This window comes from Ursus americanus, chromosome 9 (genome assembly GCF_024610735.1).
Source record: "Ursus americanus isolate L20-20 chromosome 9, mUrsAme1.1.p, whole genome shotgun sequence".
Taxonomy (NCBI): Eukaryota; Metazoa; Chordata; class Mammalia; order Carnivora; family Ursidae; genus Ursus; species Ursus americanus.
This window is the reverse complement of record NC_142135.1, coordinates 68,350,907-68,363,491: the sequence shown is the minus strand read 5'-3', so window position 1 is coordinate 68,363,491 and position 12,585 is coordinate 68,350,907. Positions and strand designations below refer to the sequence as shown.

The 12,585-nt window shown below is 43.5% G+C and overlaps 1 pseudogene; it reads right to left on the bottom strand.

Annotated features, from left to right (window-relative positions):
* Positions 1–3,052: 3,052 nt before the first annotated feature.
* On the bottom strand, positions 3,053–3,833 carry LOC123786794 (small ribosomal subunit protein uS15m pseudogene; annotated as a pseudogene).
* Positions 3,834–12,585: the final 8,752 nt, after the last annotated feature.

The window sequence follows — 12,585 nt, the reverse complement described above, 5'->3', positions numbered from 1 at the left end:
TTGCTCATTTTAGGAAACCTTTTTATGTCTCCTAAGTTCTCACTGGAATGACACCCTGCCCATCTGTTCTTCTGTCTAGCTCCTCTGTAAGTCCCCTGCTATGTTGCCAAGGCAACACTACCTGCTATGACATCAATCATAACAAATGGTTATCCCTTCACTAGACTTCAGATATCAAATGCAACACTTGGCTCTCAAAACCATGGTTTCTTATGCATAGGGTTAAGGTTTCTTCTTCAGGGGATACCTGCCCGGTGGGACAGCAGGCATCCCAAGAGTCATCTTCCCATAGTTTTCTTAGCCACGAGCTTCCTTCCATAGTTAGGAGACCCATAGCTCTAAGCCAGTCCTATCCCATCTTTCACCCTGGCTGACTCAGTCTCTCACAGAAGCATCTAGAATTGCTGGGGATAGGAAACCACTGGCAGAAGGACTCATACCGGTGGTTTCCAAACTTCACCGTGACTCAGAATATCCTGGGCTGAGTGCAAACAATACCATGACTGGACTCCACCCTTCCTTGGCTCTGATTCGATAACTGTGGAGTAGAATCTAGGCTTCTTTCCCACAAGCCCCCTGGGTAGATGTACAACAGAGTTGGAGAAACAATGACCTACATTTTCTTATGCAGGCGCCCCAGGATCAGCTAGTTATCGTTTTTGGATGCACAGGACTTGGGTTACCTACATCAGCATTGCTGGGATATTTGAAAAATCAGATTCCTGGGTCCCACTCCTAAATCAGAATCTGAACGTGGAATCCAGACATCTGTATGCCAAACATGCCAAGGCAATTGTAATGACCTTAGAGAGACCAGCCAGACCTGGACCCAAATCCCAGCTCCGCCCCGGAAGTAACCATAAGCACATTTTTAAAGAACGTCTCTGTGTCTGTTTCATCTGTAAAAATGAGGGTGATAGTATCTACCTCATGAAGGGACAACCAGGGGTTTGTTCTTCCAACCAAAAGTCACGCTGCAAAATTCCAACGCAGTTCCAGAGACAGAGACAACACAGAGAGCCACGGAAGTGAAAATATAATTTCAATTATTTCAAGAATCTATTGACCCACAAAGTATTTCTGTATTTCATGAAAATCCGGATGCTGGAGAGTATGTTGCACTTACACAATCCCAGAAGGGAGAAAGGTAGAGAACTTCTGCTTTGGAGAAAGGTGCTTGGACAACTTTTCTTCCTCTCTGGGTCACCCCACCAGCAGAATGTTTCTTGGACCTGAGAGGAAGAACACTTCTCTCTACCAGACTCTTGTTGCCTGAGCCGAGTCAAGATAGAATCTTTCTCCAGCTGTCACAGACCTTCCAGGTTTCCAAGACACCTTCAAATGCTATTGAAATGATGCATCCATAATCAAGAATGACACTCCCTGGAGATTTGCACTGGCCCTCCCAAAGATTCGGGGTGCAAAAGTCAAGGCTATGGCCCAGTATATCTGGAGTGAGGCTAGAAACAAAGCGTAACATGCTGATTCCCCTGCTTCCAATTTCAGCCTGGCAGAGTCCTGTTCAGCTGGGGCTGCTGTTCATTTCTAAATGACCCTCTGAAAATAAACAACTCGGAGAAAAAAAAGACTCCTCCAAAGTGGCAGGGGTGACCTTAGCACCCACAACCCTTCACACATATCAGCCTGCTCAACTCGAGGTGTGTGAGGAACAGAGAGCCTGATGTTGAGAGTAACACTAGGAAGACAATTAAATAATTGGAAAATAAAACCTTTTGGGAAGGGCTAAAGGAAATAAGATATTTAGCCTGGAGAAGAGAAGGCTGAGGAATGACCTAATTATAGGCTTCAAGTACATGAAGAATTAATCTACAGCAGATGGTGACCAGCTGTTTTCAATTCCCATTGAATACAGTACAACAGAAAATTGGCTTAGAGGGTAATATAAAGGATTTAGGATAGATAAAAGAAGGAATTTACTGGTTTTCGAGGGTCACAGAGGTTAAGAGGAGATAGGCTCTATTACTTAGGGAGATGACAGCCACTCCTTCTCTGAGGTTTCCCGGGTTGGATTGGTTTGTTGCAGTGCACTGAGGGGGAAGGAGAGCTTTCTTCTGTGCTGCTGAGGGCCAGCCCCGTTCAATGGCTGTTCGTTGCACCTGTACGCTCTATTCATATGGCTTCTCACGGCTGTCTTGATGCTTTTCCAGACATCATTATGATCACATCCAGCGACATTCATCAAGTGCCGAGTGTTTGCCAGGCATGGTGGAAGAAAACGACATCATTTCCACTTTGTCGCCTTCAAACCTTTCTTTGCCATTTGACAAGTATAAGTATTTATTGAGAACCATCTGATTGCCAGGCACTGTCTCAGACCTCGGAGGAATATCCAGATGAATACAACACGGTTGTTCTCGGCGACAGGGGAGACCGCGCGTGAGTGTGTTGGGGAAGCAGCAAGGGTGGTGTGTCATAATCAGTTGAGGAACTTAAAAACACACACACACCAAGTCCTTCCCTCCCTCATGAGACTCTGATATGTCTTTAGTGGTGTATCATTCTGACATATCCTGCCAAATCATAATCATCACTAGCAAGTTAAGAACCCCTATTTTTTACCTCAAAATGTAATAAGAAATACAGTTTCTTTTTCTATTTTAAATTTTAAATCCGGTATCGTTAACATACAGGGTTATGTTAGTTTCAGATGTACAATATAGTGATTCGGCAGTTTTATACATTACTCAGTGGTCACTCATCATAAGTGTAATCTTAATCCCCTTCACCTATGTCACCACCACCCCCACCTCCCCTCTGGTAACCACCAGTTTGTTCTCTATAGTTAAGAGTCTGGTTTTTTAGTTGTCTCTCCTTTTTTCTTTATTCGTTTTGGTTCTTAAATTTCACATATGAGTGAAATCATATGGTGTTTGTCTTTCTCTAACTTACTTCGCTTAACATTATATTTTCTGGATCAATCCATGGTTTTGCAAGTGGCAAGATTTCCTTCTTTTCTATGGCTGAGTAATATTCCATTGTGTATATATGCCATATTTTCTTTTCTTTTCTTTCTTTTTTTTTTTTGCAGAAAGACATAACTCTAATAAAATTTATTGGTTTTCTTTGATTGCCTCTGGTCCAGCTTCGGAAGGGCTCTGAAGGTTCTTCCGGCCTTGTTTCTGGGCTGCTGCGTTAGTTTTTATGGCCCTTCTTTGCTTCTTGAGCTTTTGTACCTCCTGGAAGACCCGAATGCACAGGGCCTTCTTGGCTGCCCAGCGTTGGTGGCCTTTCCGGTGCTACAGCGGGGGAAAGGTGCACTCAGTCCCCAGCTCCTTGCACGTCTTCTCGAAGACACTGTAGTTGGTCTTCCAGAGGTTTTTGAGCATCTTTTTCCTCTGGTCGATGCTCATTAGCAGATAGCGCTGGTGGGCTTTGTCCTTTTGATGTTTCTGCATGTGTTCTTCGTAATTGCGGATCTTGACAGTTAAGGCAACAATTCAAGCCTCCAGGGAGCTGGTGTCCTCAGGGTTTGCCAAAATCTTGTTCATCAGCTGTTCTTGGTTGATTTTTAGCTTCTCCTTCTGGTTGGCCATTTCTAAAGACAAGAGTCTTCTCAAGACATCGTCAAACCTCTCCATTCCAGGAACGTTCTGGTAGACTTTGAGCAGCATGGAAGGGGGCGGGTCATCTTCTTGGCTGGGCTGGACTGGTTTCTGGGCGGCATATGCATGAACGGCCGGGAGGATGACACCTTGAGGAGAGGGAAGGCCCCACTGGCGGGAGGGAGGCCTGGCACACGCGCTGCCCGGCAGCCCAAGGACTGGGGCCTGGGTCCGAAGTGACCTCAGCACCCTCCACACCGTCCTCAGCATGGTGACTTGTGACCCCACAGAGCCGGTGCCATGGCCACCATCCCTATCGCAGCACGGACCAGGTTACATGGGCACCCTATGCCACATTTTCACATTTATCCATCCATCTATTGATGAACACTTGGGCTGTTTCCTTGGTCTATTGTAACTAATGCTGCTATAAACAGGATATATGCATCCCTTCAAATTAGTGTTTTCATAAGGAAATACATTTGAAACTGATCCAGTGTACACTTACATGCACACACACTCACACACGTATTCATACACATGCACATCACTGACAGAGGATTTCGTAGAACAGTAATTTACTACTTCTTATCTCTTCTATCCTATTCATTTTTAAAATATATCAGTCAACTCCAACAAATTGATTTTACAACGTTCTAACTGGTCATGACCCAAAGTTTGAAAAACACTGCTGTGGGGAAACAGGGTAGCTTTGCTCCAGTGCCGAGAGATAAGAATTCATATTTTTATGCTTCAGTCAGAGGCCAAAAAAAAGGGTGTGGGTCTACGCTCGGAGGAATAGGCCAAGGGTCTCTGAAGTTTCTCTAAACCTTAAACAAAAAGAGTTCATGTGTGTTCCAGCCCAAATCACCAAGATAGGAGAGTGTGGGGACAAAAGTCCCAGTGGGTGGTAAAACACGCTGGGATAAGGTTTGCTGGGATTGTCCTCTGGACTCCATGGATCCTTTTGGGGGCTTGGTTATGAAGGTTATGAAGATTTGGGGTCCTACAAATAAGGATATTCGAAGTCAAGAAGACACCTAGCATAGTGGAACCCTAGTGACCAGGAGAAGGGAATATTCGGTTCCAGTCCCAGCTAGGCCTCTAATCATCAGTTCAGTTGGTCCAAGCAGGTCACTTCATGTCTCATGAGGCAAAGCAGCAGGGTCCATGGTAATATCTGCAGGCAGTGTCAGCCCTGCAGGCTGCTGCTCCTCAAGGGACATTCTCCCTCAGAACGGAGGGAGGGGGCCACTGCGGTCTAGTGGTCACCTGACCTGCAGCAACGACACTGTCCTACTACCTTGGGAGACTTCACTTTAAAATCATGACCCACCTGGGTGGCTCAGTGGGTTACGCATCTGCCTTCAGCTCAGGTCATGATCCCAGGGTCCTGGAATCGAGCCCCAAGTCGGGGTCTCTGCTCCGTGGGAGAGTCCTCGTCTCCCTCTCCCTCTGCCCCTCCCCCTGCTCGTGCTCTCTCACTCACTCTCTATCTCAAATGAACAAATAAAATCTTTAAAAAAATAAATAGGGGCGCCTGGGTGGCTCTGTCGGTAAGCATCTGCCTTCAGCCCAGGGCGTGATCCCAGGGTCCTGGGATCGAGTCCCGCATCAGGCTCCCTGCTCTGCTGGGAGCCTGCTTCTTCCCTCTCCCACTCCCCCTGCTTGTGTTCCCTCTCTCGCTGGCTGTCTCTCTCTCTGTCGAATAAATAAAATCTTTAATAAATAAATAAATAAATAAATAAATAAATAAATAAATAAAACCGTGACCTAAGTCTGAACATAGAGCTTTTTGAGATGGTTGTTGATTGGTTAGCAGTCAGTGAGTTACAGATGAAGAGTACGAGCTTCACTTTCCTCCATCTATACACCAGGGGTGATCCTAGCTGTAGTAACAGCAACAGATTCCTGCTCAGGGCTGGGCCAGGCAGCCACACAAGGGGCAGCTTGCGTGATGTCGAAAGTCCCAACTTTGTCTCACTCCGCCTGCCTGAGTGACACCAGGTGGGTCAGAGGTAGGGGGTCACAAAAGAATATGGCTGTGGAGGCTGGGCAATCCAACAGGGAAAGGATATAAATATAAAGACATACATACATATACAAAATATTCGTGTATTCAGATGGGCTAATACATTCGTACGAGTCATAGTTCCTACCCTAGAGAGCTCCACAGACTAGAGGGAGACCGGGGTGGAATGAACAGCTGAAGCACAGCATCTGGCAGGCCATGATGGCAATAGGAGCCTCTGACTCTCTCCTTACCTCCTCCTATATTTCCCCCTCACTTCCTCTAACGCCGGCTCTCAATCAGCGGCCATGCTGCACCTTCCCTCAAGCGACATTTAGAAATGTGTTGCATAATTTTAGTTGTCAGATGTCTTAGCCTATTAGGGCTGCTGTAACAAGATGCCACAGGTTGGGTGATAGGAAATGCTAGCAATGGAAATTCTTCTCTCACCGTTCTGGAAACGGGAAGTCCAGGGTCAGGGTGTCAGCGTGGTTGGGCCCTCTCTTGGTTGCAGACTTCTCCCTGCATCCCCAAATGGTGAGAGGGGCAAGGGAGATCTGTAGTGTTATGCTCTGGTGGAGGGGGTAGAAAACAGACCAGTAAACAAACAGGTAAACAATATAACATCAGATGGTGGGAAGCGCCATAAAAAAAATACGGTAGGGAGGGGGTGACTATTTTAGATGGGATCCTCAGAGGAAGCCTCTCTGGAAACACTTGAATAAAGACTTTAATTAAGTAAGTGAGTGAACCATGTATGAAACAGTGCAAGGAGCCTTTCAGGCAAAGGGAACAACAGGTGCAAATGTCTGAGTCTGGAGTGTGCTTGTCAACTTGTAGGAACAAGGAGGAGGTTGGAACAGGATGTGCAAGGAGAAGAGAGATAGTCAGTGAATGTGGAACGTTAGCCCGTGGTTGATGACGTGGGACCTTGTAGGTCACAATAAAGACCTTGAATTTTATATTAAATTTGATGAAAAGGCATTAAAAGACTTTGAGCTGAGAATGACATGACCTGACTTATATTTTTAAATGATTAGTTTATGGAACAGAAACTGAGGCACAAGAATGGAATGAGAAGCCAGATTTGAAATGTCAAAGAACATCCGGTTAGCAGAATGCACGTCACGTGCCTGTGCCACAACTTCCAGGGATGGGGAGAGCAAGAACCTGGCTTCCAAAATGGCAGGCAAAGTCTTGACTCTACCAAATCTCATATGTTGGCAGAATCCCCTGCAAACAGGAATGGGAGTCAGATGCTGGAATGATTAGTGTCCATAACACAGTAGACTCAAAGGTCTTGGTGAGGAGATGGGGCAGGAGAGAGGAAGCATAGGGGGACAGCCAGGGCTCTGGCATCAGGAGCTAGGTAAACTATTGCATTATTTATTCATCAAGGTAAGAAACACAGAACGGAAAAGAGTTTTGAGGGAAAAGGTGTGAAGCTCCATTTCAGTCACGTGAAGTATGTCCAGAAGGGAGTAGATGATCTCCATCCAGAGCTCAGGAGTATGGCCTAATTGAGAGATGCAGATGTGGACTCGCTGGTACACAGGTGGTATATTGCAGCTGCAACAGTAAAGGAGACCTATTCCAACAGGGCAGAGAAAGAGGAGAGAAGAGTTCGGAGCTCAGATGCTAGAAAACACCAAGGTTTAAGGTGTGGGCAAAGGGAAAGGAGCAGGCAAAAGCAATGAAAAGAAATAGAAAAACAGGAGAAAAAAAAGAACCAGGGCCTGGTCCATAGCATCAAATGCTACAGAGAGAGGCCCAGGAAGTCGCTATTGTCCCCTGTGTTTCCTGTACAGAACTCTTCACATGCTGTGTTCACGGTACATGGCAAACATGGAACTTGAGCTGTCTTCTTCCATTGAGGCATGGACAACTTACACTACCAGCACACACGTGAGACAGTATGCACAGAGTACCACCAACCAGGGAAGCTCAGCCAACCATTGGTGTTCAGTTTTATTGGGGATCCCTCACATACTGCCTATGGGGTTGACCTTTAGTCCGCGCTTCAATAGCGGTCAAGCTATTACCGTTAGTCACCAGTCCCCTCTAGACACAAAACTGATATGCCATGGCCCAACACCCCAACATAAACCATACTGTTAGACTCTCTGGTGGCCTAAGCCCCCAGGAAAACAAAGACACTCTGATCAGGTATGACATTCTTAGGGCCTACAGATCATCTTCCAGGAGCAGAGGGTAAAGGCCAAACCTCTCTTTGGGTAAAGTTAATTCTTCACGATACACAAGGTACTATGCTGATAAAGTGTGGAATAAAAAGGGCAGGGGCTTAAGCCAAGTAAAGTTGTGAATAGTTGGCATAGGGAATAAAAAGAGGGTCAAAGGCAAAGATTACCGAATAACAATGGAATGGCAGCCAGCAGAGATCATCTGGCTTGGGCAGGAAGGAGGACTGACGTGATCATGTTCAGACTAGGTACTTCTCAGAATACAGCCAACAGGTTGTGCATTGCATTTGCATCAACTATGACATAAGTGACATCCCATGAAGACACAGCAGCGCTGGTGTCTCTAAGTGGCTCCTATAACAGGAAGCCACCCAATCCATAGCGTTCCTGTTCCGTAAGTGCACCTATTTCATAGAAACATGATTTACGGTTTGTCTACTGTAACTGTCAGGTGTATCCAATTTAGGCGACTCTCCTAAACCATACCGACAGAGATTGAGTCATATCAACAAGCAAGGCTCGAGAACCTACGAAGAGTAGCACATGTGCTAGACTCTGCTTACAACGATGAAAATTATGGGATACCTACCCTCAAATAGTTCACAATCTGGTTAGGAAGATAGCACATAAATAACTTGGGGTTTCTAAAGAAAGCGCCAGGTCTAAGTACAAAAAGAGGAAAAACTCACTATGAATGGGGCATACATATGATAAAGTTCAGGAAGACATTCCCAAGACTATTTTAACCACTACCATAGAGCCGGCTCCTAGCAACAACTGGCACATACCAGGCGTGAAATATGCCATTTGTTAAGTGACTAAATGAACGAGTGAAATATTATTAAACAACTAACTTAAATATATACACATATTGAAAATACAAGTGACAAAGAGGTATGGTTTCCTTACCAGGAAGGGTTACATAAGACTCTGTTCTGATGTGGGGCCAGATCTTCCTCCTTCCCAGCTGATTTTTCACCCTCTAATTTACAACTGAGTTCCACACGAGTCTATTTTGGCTCTATTATCATCACACTAGTTTGTACCCGGCAACAGATGCTGAACACGGAACTTCACTTGAATAAGAGCGTTCTGAATAAAGCCCTTCTATCTACGAATCTTGTTTGCAAACACTTTATGTAGCTGATGTGAGAGATGCTCGAAGATACCCTACTTCTTAAGGGAAGGAAGTAAAGGATTTTTTCAGATTGCATATAGCCCAAAGAACATCTCTGAATATGCAGAAATCCTTTCTTCTCTGGGAGCAACATACTTTAACATTGAGGTATAGGGGATTTGCAATCAGACAGATTTGGTCCAAGTCTTAAATCTGCCACTAAAATAAGAATGTTGTGAGTTAAAACAAACAAATAAACATATGAAATAATATAGTATCTATCTTAGGCTTGCATTCTGCCTCCAGTTAAGACTAGAAGAAAAATGGGGAAAGGCTACCACCCCCACTAAAACAATGAGAATATTTTTTTTAAGCAAAAAAACCTTACAAATTTTTTTCATTAAAACTACTGAAGAGCTGTGCATGCAGTGAAGTATAAAATAACTTTATTCCAGAGTTGGGCGACCATTTCTAGGTAAGCAGAGATGAGCTGCTTTCATTCTTGGGGGTGTTCGTCCGGTCCACATGCAGGTGAACCTGGGAGGGACAGTGGAGGGCTGCTGCTGGGACGGGGAGACCTTAGCTAAACTTTAATGATCACACGTGATGCTGTGATGGATTCGAATCTGGAAGAATCTCAAACTAAGATAGTCTTCTTCACTTCTCATCAATGTGAAAAGTCAGCCCCCAGCATGGGAGAAAATATTTGCAAGTTATATATCTCATCAGAGACTAGTACCAGGTTTGCATAAAGAACTCTTACATCTCAATAATAAAATAGACAAATAATCTGCCTAAAACATGGGCAAATGATCTGAATAGACATTTCTCCAGAGAAGATATACAGAGGTTAATAAACATACTAAAAGATGTCCAACATCATTACTTATTAGGGAAATGTACATCAAAACCACAATGAGATACTACTTAACTCCCATTACGCTGTCTATTCATCAAAATGACAGATAATTAGATAATTACAAGTGTTGCAAAGCGTGTGGAGAAATTACTGGTAAGAATTTAAAATGGTGCAGCTAGTTTGGCAGTTTCTCAAAAAGTTAAACATAAAGTTAACAATATGACCCAGCAGTTCCATTCCTAGATACATGCCCAAGAGAACTGAAAACTTACGTTCGCGCAAAAGCTAACACAAGAGTGTTCATAGCAGTATTATCCATTGTAGCCCCAAAAACAGAAGCGATCCAAATCTCCATCAACTGGTGAATCAATGAACAAATGTGGTACATCCATACGATGGACTTAGATTCAGCCATAAAAAAGGATGAAGTACCACATTGGATTTCAACAAAATTTAAAACATCTTATCAAAAGACACCATTAGGAAAATGAAATGATAAGCCACATAGGGAAAAAATATTTTATATATACACATATATAGAGACTCATATCCAGAAGATAAGATATATAAAGAACTCCTGCGAATCCGTAAAAAGAAAACAACCAGAAAGATTATGTACAAAAACCTCCTATATACATTGCCAAAAGAAGATATCTGAATGACGAATAAACATAGACAAAGGTGCTCAACATTAATCAACAGGGAAATGCAAATTAAAGCTGCCATGAGATACTATTATACACTTACCAGAAAGGCTAAAATTTAAAAGATTGTTAATGCCAAGGGTCAGCTAGGGTGTAGAGGAAATGGACTTCTCACACATTGTTGATGAGAGTATGAAATCATATGACCACTTTGGAATATTGGAAGTTATGAATAAAGTCAGAAAGCCAATATCCTATCTCAGGGGCTTATTGGCAAAGCTTTTAAGTGAGATGATGATGTAAACATTTGGTCCATAGTACATTTTCAATACACATTTACGGTGGAAGTGATACTATCTTACACTTGTAAATATCTCCTTCAATTACAACTGAAACTGAACTGACTGCCCACAGTGTTGCTGTTTAACTACTTCTTTTCTTTTATAATTTTTTAATTATATTATGTTAGTCACCATACAGTACATCCCCGGTTTTCGATGTAAAGTTCCATGATTCATTAGTTGCGTATAACACCCAGTGCACCATGCAATACGTGCCCTCCTTACTACCCATCACCGGCCTATCCCATTCCCCCACCCCCCTCCCCTCTGAGGCCCTCAGTTTGTTTCTCATAGTCCATAGTCTCTCATGCTTCATTCCCCCTTCTGATTATCCCTCCTTTCTTTATCCCTTTCTTCTCCTACCGATCTTCCTAGTTCTTATGTTCCATAGATGAGAGAAATCATATGATAATTGTCTTTCTCTGCTTGACTTATTTCACTTAGCATTATCTCCTCCAGTGCCGTCCATGTTGCAGCAAATGTTGAGAAATCGTTCTTTTTGATAGCTGAGTAATATTCCATTGTATATATGGACCACATCTTAATCCAGTCATCTGTTGAAGGGCATCTCGGCTCCTTCCATGATTTAGCTATTGTGGACAGAGCTGTTATGAACATTGGGGTGCATATGGCCCTTCTCTTCACTATGTCTGTATCTTTGGGGTAGATACCCAGTGGTGCAATGGCTGGATCATAGGGTAGCTCAGTTTTTAAGTTTTTAAGGGACCTCCACACTGTTTTCCAGAGTGGCTGTACCAACTTGCATTCCCACCAACAATGTAGGAGGGTTCCCCTTTCTCCACATCCTCTCCAACAATCGTTGTTTCTTGCCTTGTCAATTTTTGCCATTCTAACTGGTGTAAGGTGGTATCTCAGTGTGGTTTTGATTTGAATTTCCCTGATGGCTAATGATTTTGAACACTTTTTCATGTGTCTGTTAGCCATTTGTATGTCTTCTTTGGAAAAGTGTCTATTCATATCTTCTGCCCATTTTATGATTTGTTTATTTGTTTCTTGTGTTTTGAGTTTAAGAAGTTCTTTGTAGATTTTGGATACCAGTCTTTTATCTGTAGTGTCATTTGCAAATATATTCTCCCATTCCGTGGGCTGCCTCTTAGTTTTTTTGACTGTTTCCTTGGCTGTGCAGAAGATTTTATCTTGATGAAGTCCCACAAGTTCATTTTATCTTTTGTTTCTCTTGCCTTTGGAGATGTGTCATGAAAAAGGTTACTGTGGCCGATGTCAAAGAGGTTGCAGCCGATGTTCTCCTCTAGGATTTTGATGGATTCCTATCTCACATCAAGGTCTTTCATCCATTTGGAGTTTATCTTTGTGTATGGTGTAAGAGAGTGGTCAAGTTTCATTCTTTTGCATGTAGCTGTCCAATTTTCCCAGCACCATGTATTGAAGAGACTGTCTTTTTTCCACCAGATGTTTTTTCCTGCTTTATCAAAGATTAGTTTCCCAAAGAGCCGAGGGTCCATTTCTGGGTTCTCTATTCTGTTCCCTTGGTCTATGTGTCTGTTTTTGTGCCAGTACCATGCTGTCTTTGTGATCACAGCTTTGTAGTACAGCTCGAAATCCGGCATTGTGATGCCCCCAGCTTCGTTTTTCCTTTTCAACAGTTCCTTGGCGATTCGTGGCTATTTAACTACTTCTTGACCACCGGAGATAGGTTATACCTGCAGAGTGGGAAATTGGAGGTACTAAGCCTACCTGAGCTTGGGTAGATGATTAGGGAAACTGGATCATCTAGATAAATAGAATCCATGTTGTGCTGAAGGCCAACGAGTCAATTCAATGTAGAATACACAGTCTTCTGTTCATTCTGATGTGGTTGTTTTGGTAG